The 8,319-nt window shown below is 37.6% G+C and overlaps 1 long non-coding RNA gene across 1 annotated transcript in view; it reads right to left on the reverse strand.

Moving 5' to 3' along the window:
• Positions 1 to 7,205: 7,205 nt before the first annotated feature.
• LOC117952832 overlaps positions 7,206 to 8,319 on the reverse strand; it is a 12,510-nt gene continuing 11,396 nt past the window's right edge. Inside the window, exon 3 of the long non-coding RNA XR_004658515.1 lies at positions 7,206 to 7,219. This is a non-coding gene — a long non-coding RNA (uncharacterized LOC117952832). The remainder of the gene's footprint in view (positions 7,220 to 8,319) is intronic.

An 8,319-nucleotide genomic window follows, 5' to 3' on the forward strand; every position in this document is an offset into this window, starting at 1 on the left:
TTTTCTCCCTTTTGGAGCCAGCCTCAAGTGGCCACTCAAACTGCAATTTATGACAGTTCTGCATTGGCTTTGTTTTTTCAGCACTAGAGGTTACCGCTGGAGTCAAACCCAATACAATTTGTATTAAACATATTACAGTACAGTGTATAAAGAAATGTTTTCTATCCTAGGTCAGACATTGCTTTTCTGCTTGTGCCTACTGGTGGACAAAGTAATGTGGTCTTTTACTTAAATAAAACTGTTGTAACAGTACCACGTAGAAATATTTTGTTACAAGCAAAGGTTGTACATAAGTATTACCATCAAAATTACACAAATAGACAAAGTACCACCAGGAGTAAATGTTATAAGTGTTGTTAGTGTAGTGATCTTCAAAGTGCTGTTGACAGCAATAAGGTGATGGTGTCTAAAGAAGAGGAAGTGTCATTGTTCATCCCTAAAACTTGTTATCTTTAATTCTCTTCATTAATATATCAACTTTTCCACTTTAGCCATTCCATTCCGTTTTTCATGTGCTTTACAACTATATATTTTATTTTGTGTACTGTATAAGTTAACAATCCAAACCCTACAATATAAGTGCATAACAGTCACTACAACATATGTGCAACATACAGTATATGACAGAAGAAGGGGGAAATCTGGACAACAATGCACTGGACGGTCCTATTATCCCATTTATATTTGTTCTCTGTCACAACCTGTGTGACTGCATGGTTAACCAGTGTCGACGTGCAGTGGAGAATTCATGTCCTGTCCTTGTCTCTCTGTTTCCTAAGCGCCATCACTCAAGGCTCATGCAGAAGCAATATTAATCATCATAGCCTCCCTGCATGCAAAGACTGCAGTAATGAAAATAAAACACACTCTGGTGCTCATTCAGCAAAGCAAAATCTATCAATAACGGTTGCTCATTTATTTTATAATCAGCACAGGAACCTCAGGGTCTTTGCAATGGGTTTTCTCTTTTGGTGTGCCTTTTTATAGATCATTTTAAAATGTTATTTGTCCCCCTGTTTGTTTATTTAAAATCACCGAATACTATAATACTAATAATCTCAGATGTTGCGCATTTCTGTGTCTTAGAATATCTTTGAATATCTTAGAATAATACACTTTTGGGATGTGCATTTTATACAGCAAATAATTAGTCAAAAACAAGCAATAATAGAAATAGATGGTTTCAGTCCTTTACTTTTATAAGATATGACAAAAAAATATAATAGGCTTATGAAAAACGATACATTGTTAAAGATGAAACCACCCAACAGCGTACAACTCGGCCAGCTACAACATTGAAATGCTGCTTTCATGTACAGGAATTAGTAGTAATAATCCATGAATGTAACAATACAACACTGAAAAGGACCATATTCCACATAAAGAGTTATTTGACTACTGATACTTTAAGTACATTTGACTGATAATAGGAATATGTTTACATTGTTGTCTTGCTACTAGAGTCTGAATAATTTTCCCACCACTCATCATGCATCACAAGTGCAGTTATACCTGCAGTACAGATGTCAACTCATCATTACAGCCCCTGTAATCATAACAGCAAACCAACAGTTTCTTTTTTCCCATAGAGGCATAGTAGCTCTTGGCCTTCCTCAAGGTTAGAGTAGAGCTCCACTTGTAACGAGCAGCACCTTTGTAGCTGGGTGGCTTTCAGGTTAACACACAGGACCTTTTTCTCCACTCACAATGCCAAAATGATCCTTTACAATAAGTTTGTAAGCTGCAACATTTCAGACCAGCATGGCTTTAGAAATCTATTTATTTGCCTTTACTGCTCAAAGGCTGACTTTCCCACATCAATTTCAGAGATTTTTCACAATGGTGATTTAACTCCTTTTAAACACAGGCCATTCCTATAGTACAGGTATATCTTTTGCGGAAGAATAGAACAATTCAGATTGAGTTCCCTGATGAAACAGAGGAGTATTTCTGCTTGGTGTCATCATACTCATTATGAGACACCCATTTATAGATGTGAGAAGGTGCTCTCACATCCTTACAATAGCCATGAGGTCAAATTGAGAAGAGCTATACTTTAAAGAGACAGAAGTGTGCCAGGCACATGTCTGAAATATGCAGCACTTCACACAGTACGTCCTGTCTTCGTTGTTATGCACTGACATTTGGGCCTTTAATGATACATTTCTTTAATTTATCATCTTACGCTACTGTGTATTAGTCACTTTCTGAAGGTGGTTTGATTTATTTTTTCCAGAGCTGCAATGAAAAGTAGCTGTTTACGATATTAAACAAATAACAATGCATTATCACTTTACCTTGAAACTTTGTCTTTAATTGCTATTATAAGTATTATATGTAGATTACTGTTTTTACTTCTATTCTTATTATAGTTATGTATATGTATATGTATGTATGTATGTATATATATTTACCTCTTATTAATCAAGTGATAAACTATTGATTGTTGCTGATTGGATATACAAAACAGCTTTGTTGCAACCACAAAGAAAAGATAATAGTAAAGCAAATCATGAAAAGATTGCCTGGTGAAACAATGTCTGCATAAATAATGCTCCCCCTTTACTGGAGGGTCTGGATATCTGCCATGAGAATAATAAGACCCCACATTCAAACCACCAGTGTAACAATACATTTGTTTGAAATAACTATCAGAGGAGCTATTCATGCAACCTTTAGGTAATCTCCCAACTGCCTTCTTCTATTCTCAACATCCTTTTCTCTCTTACCTTGCGCTCAATACACCTCCATGTAGCCCAGGAATCTCATTCATCACTGCCAGTCCACAGTGGATATTAGTGACCCTGCAACAGCGTGAAAGAGTGTATTATTTCACCGCTGCTTGTCTCCTTACTTCATCAGAGAGTTGCCCATGTAATGGAGTAATTTCCGATGATTATAGCTTTGGTGTGTGTGTGTGTGTGTGTGTGTGCGATTGATTGATTGATTCACACTGACCTTTTTGTCATTGTTTTCTGACAGAGATTGTGTGTGTGTCTAGTGATTAGTAGCATCTAGTAACATTGTATAGTATTCAAAAGATCTTGTACTTGAGTATAAGTAGCAATGCCACAGTGCATTAATACTCTGTCACGAGTAAAAGTCATGTGTTCAGTAAAATTACAAATGTATCGGAATCAAAATATACTTACATTACCAAAAGTAATAGGACATGATTATGCAGAACAATCCATTTTAGAATAACATTTTATCATTGGATTATAGTTATTGATGCATTTATGTGTACATCACTGTGTTGAAGAAACTGTTAAGGGTGGTGCTAATTTTAATGACTTTATATACTGCTGGGTATGTAAAGCTTTTATATAAATCCATAATACATCATAATTTATTTGTTGATTATTTTGTATTATTGAGCAGAATCTGCAAAGAAACAAAAGATATCAAATAAATGTAGTGTAAAAAGTAGAACATTTCCCTCTGAAATGTAGTAAAGTAAAAGTACAAAGTAGTATCAAATGGAAACACTCAAATGAAATGCTAGTACCTCAAATTTGTACTTGAGTACAGTAAAGTACTTGAGTAAATGTACTTAGTTTCCTTCCTTTACTGTACTAAAGTTAGGAACTGGCACACAGTACAGTATAGTGTGCATGCCATTGATGGAAAATAGCTGTACCTCAATAATGCACGTAAAATCTTGACGTACTTGTTTTATGTTACTACTTGTAGTCCACTACATTTCATAGGGAAATATTGTACTTTTTACTTCCCTATATTGTTTTGACAGCCACAGTTACTGGTTCTTTTACACATCAAGATTTTCAAAGAAGTATGTGATACATTAATTACCTAAAATACATTGTTAAAAAACGTAATCGACCAAAAAGCAGTGTGTAGTTGTGTGTGTGTGTAGGGCTCCTTGTCATGTTTGAGATGTCTTTGAGTTGGTAGCACCAAATAGATAGATTTCCCCTCTAAACTTTAGATTATTAGAAAAACCTAAACAGGGTGTGCAGGTGGCTCACTTGGTAGAGTAAGCGCCCATATATGGCAGTTTACTCCATGGTGCAGCAGGCCCGGGTTCAACTTCGACCTGGGGCCCTTTGCTGCAGGTCATTCCCCCTCTCTCTCTCTCTCCCTTTCATCTCTTCAGCTGTCCTGTCAAATAAAGGCTTAAAATATCCCTAATCTTAAAAAAGAAAAACCCAAACAATGTACGTAGATTCCCGCAAACGTATGGAAGCAAATACAAAAGCACCATGTTTTTCTTCTTTCCTACACTCAATAAACCTATCCTGTCCCAACAGATACTGTATACAGTATCTTGTGAACCATTGGAGGGGGCCGCCCCATACGATGCGAACAACTTTCTGACCAGAGGGATTTTTGCAGTTCTAAGAACATAACTTCCATAGAATCCTTTTGTTCTTGTGTTCCGACTGGACCAAAATAAGTTCCTCTGACCGCAGTTATTGTAACTCTTTCAGCTCCTACTTAAGGGCAGGTTTTTTTTCCTTTTGACCCAGGTTGATTGGTCCAGCTTTTAAGTCACGGCCCCGCAGCATGCCATCTGTAGAAGCCATGCTGTCTTTTTTAGCAAAACAATTGACTACTTTAATATTTACTTGACTACTTGAATTACTACGAAAATTGACAGAATTTTGAACATTAAAAAGTGGACTGATGCAAAAGATCATATTACGCTGGAGCCTTTGTCTTCTGTGCTTCTCTGTACTCCAGCCTAGTCTTTAAACGCCGTCGTTCAAACTCCTTTAGGAGGATCCCGGCAAGGCACAAATGGAACATTTTGATCGCATCCTCCATGCTGGTTTGTTGTTGAATGTGGCACTAAAGTTAAGTGACGATGCTGTAAACACCGTTGCCGTGCTTCCGTCAGTAGTTAGTAGAACTGTTCCTATAACTACGTTTCTATAACTGCTTGGTTGGAAGCAGGTTAATATCTACGACGTTCCACTTCCGGGTTTGCTCTGGTTCTGCGCGGAAATTCTGCCAGATGTCCCTCTTTTTGGAGGATGTCCATTACCTTCCGCTTTCTTTGTGTTATAATTTCAAACTCTGGTCGATTCATGAGGACTATGGTTAACTGCTCCTCAGATCTCTGTATGCCAAACCCAGACACCTAGCTAGACTATCTGTCCAATCTGAGTTTTTTGTTGCGAGAGTAAAACAACCTTTGACCATACACGTTCCACCAAAACATGTTCCTTCCTGAGTCTATTTTGCTAAGGCACTGTGACTCCGCTCGGCGCTTAGCCCCGCCCTAGACGATTGTGATTGGTTTAAAGAAATGGCTATGAACGAGAGCAGGATTTTCTCCCATCCCGGATTGCTGTGTGGACTAGCCAGACCCACCTCCCTAGCGCCGTGACTTTGAAATAAGCAATAGATCTTGTTTCAAATGCTGGGATAGAGTAGAAATACACCCTGTGCAGACACTCAATGTAGTCAAAAAAAGGGAAAGGATTAAGGTGTCTCTTCATTCTGTGAATATCATCTTGGTAACAGTTTATGGTAAAGAGCGCAGGCGTTATAGGGCTTATTGAGCATATGGCAACTCTCAGAAGACTTTCTTTGAAATCTCTTTCCTCCTCTTCCCCTGCAACCCAGAGACGTCTTGTCTAGTTTATATTCTCAATGCAGAGCCGTGTGTGTCTCCCAGTGCCCTCATTCTATGGGTGGCATTATAGACTCAGCAGGGTGATCAGTGGGGGTCAGAGCCAGCATTTAACCCTCTGTAGCCCTAGCGGCCTCTCTCCCTCCTGGACACCTGTTCTTCTTTCACATAGATAGGAAGCCGTGGACTCAGAGGTGAGACCAGCGATACAGTTCAAAGGTAGAGAATGTCATCACTGACTGACTACAGGGGTCCAGGGAAGAAAAGCTGTTATCTAATAAGATCAATTAGGGACTCAAGGAAGGATGCTTTGTCTTTTACTTCCACTCACACATAACTCTATCCATCCATCTATCTAGACACTATTTCAGGTACAACGACAAGGATTTCTCCTCAGAGTGATATAGAACATGTCCATTGTTTGTTGAGAAATGGTAGTGCTTGTGTCTCTGTAAAATTAAAACAGATTGGGTAAAAAAAATGTTAAGTGTATATATGAAGTCCCAATCCATTGCCAAAAAGACAGAATGAGAAAACGGAATCAGAGGAGGTTGGGGTTCATAGAGGAATTGGGTTATAGATTGCCAAGAGGGATCGTATTGTTTGTTTGTGTGTGTCTGTCTGTCTGTATTTCTGTCTCTCTCTAAGGGTCTGTGAATGTATAGGCTATGTTTGAAGGGGGGGGGGGGGGGGTTCTGTCTGTAGGTGTACTGTCACGTGTGCCGGTTTTCGTAACAGATGAAAACTGACTGTTTTTAATAAGAAGAGCCATTCTCACTGCATGACAAAAAAGTTCCCATTCCAATCAGCCTCAACTGGACTTTGAGTTTAGTACTAAGTAGCAAAGGTTAGCATGCTAACACGCTATACTAAGATGGTGGACATGGTAAGCTATAGAGAGAAAAAGTCACGCCCCTTCTGGTGGACTTCATGGGACCTATGTTTCGAAAAAATATGAACAGTAGTGAACAGGGAGCAGTGTTGGACAAGTTACTTCCAAAATGTAACACATTATAGTTTACTAGTTTGTAATGTGTTACACTACTTTTGCATTACTTTTGAGTTACTTTCACCAAAATAACAGCGGAAGTTTGACTTTGCAGCTAGCTTGTGAATTTCACCACCGGATCACTGAAGTCTCCTCTCTATCCCATTTAATAAATCACAGATTATTCATAATATTTTGAATGAATGATATGAATATGCAAAGTAATTAAAGCTATAAAAATAGATAAGTAAAAGTACAATAGGCGAGTAGAAGAATGAAAATACTCAATTAAATTTACCTTACAGTTTTGAAGTACGGCATTTTTGTAAAATGTTTGTTTAAAGCACTTGAATAAGAAATGTTATTTAGTTGTTAATGTTTAAATGTTATTTAAAGGAAACTTTTAAAGTGATTTTATTTTGAAGTAGCCTGCACAGAAGTTGTCTGTTGTGTACTCTTGCTAGCTTACTGAGATGAACGTGAGACGCTAGATCCAAAATGTGTCCGACTGCTCACTTTGTGGTTTGTAAAACTGCAACATGTTGAACAGGAAACGTTCACAGTAAAAGACAAGCGTTTTTGGTCATCATTCAAGCCATTACACTACAGGTATAGTTACTATAAAAAGTATACTTTCTACGATAAAATGCAATGATATTACGTGTAGCAAGCGTAAACATTAATTCCTGACAAAACACCACTAAATATTGCGTTAAAATCTGTTATAAAATGAGTTACTTAGATTGTAACAAGTATAATAACAATACCAACATTTAGTTAGTAATGTGTTATATTAATGCCTTACAGCCAAAAGGAATATTTACTCTAATTGCGTTACTTTTGTAATGCATTAGGCTTACTCCCAACATTGACAGGGAAAGGCAAATTATTTTTTTATGCCATTTTAATTCAGCCATGTATTACAAATATGATTTATTTGAGCCAAATTTAAAAGATAAGTTTTTCAACCAAAGAAAGTCGCAGTTAGCCCTAGGTTTGTCATATGACCACTTAGTTTTGTGTGAAATCGCTCAGTGAACTACATCTCTTGTCTCACACAATTTACGTCACTTGATGCTCAACTTGCTAGCTTGCTTAGCTCTGTTCCACAACACATGTAACTTTTATCTTCCCTGATGATTTGTCTGACCGTTACAAAACAAAACAAACTGGTAGTACCAAATATTACACATTGCGCATTACCACAAGCCTGTAAACATTAAGGCTACGATGAAGCGCTTGGAGCACTTTAACACCTATTATTATAAAGTCTGTGTTTAAAACTCACAGGAGAATGTAGTAGTGTTTGATGCAGTCGGTTTGTAAAATTAAATTAGAATCAAAGTCTTAAAAACATAAATCAAAGTTATTTAAATATTAAATTGTAAACAGGGTGAATCAAGATCACTATTTTATAACTATTAATCATGCAGGCCTAGTGTGTAGTTTTTCTAATCACATATTTTCTTATACTTAGTAAGTCTCATACCAGAAGTAGAAGGGAGTGACTTCGGCTCTCTATACCTCCTCCTAATCAGCATGTTAGCATTGTCACTTTGAGGCGTGATAGCATGCTAACATTAGCATTTAGGTCAAAGCACTGCTATGTCCGAGTAGAGCCTCACAGAGCTGCCACCATGGCTCTAGACTCTTCTTATCTTGTTTTATGCATTTTCTCTCCCCAAGGAATGTTGTTTTCTACGGAGCTCCGGATGTGACATGGGGGGGGGGG

This window comes from Etheostoma cragini, chromosome 11, assembly GCF_013103735.1.
Source record: "Etheostoma cragini isolate CJK2018 chromosome 11, CSU_Ecrag_1.0, whole genome shotgun sequence".
NCBI lineage: Eukaryota > Metazoa > Chordata > Actinopteri > Perciformes > Percidae > Etheostoma > Etheostoma cragini.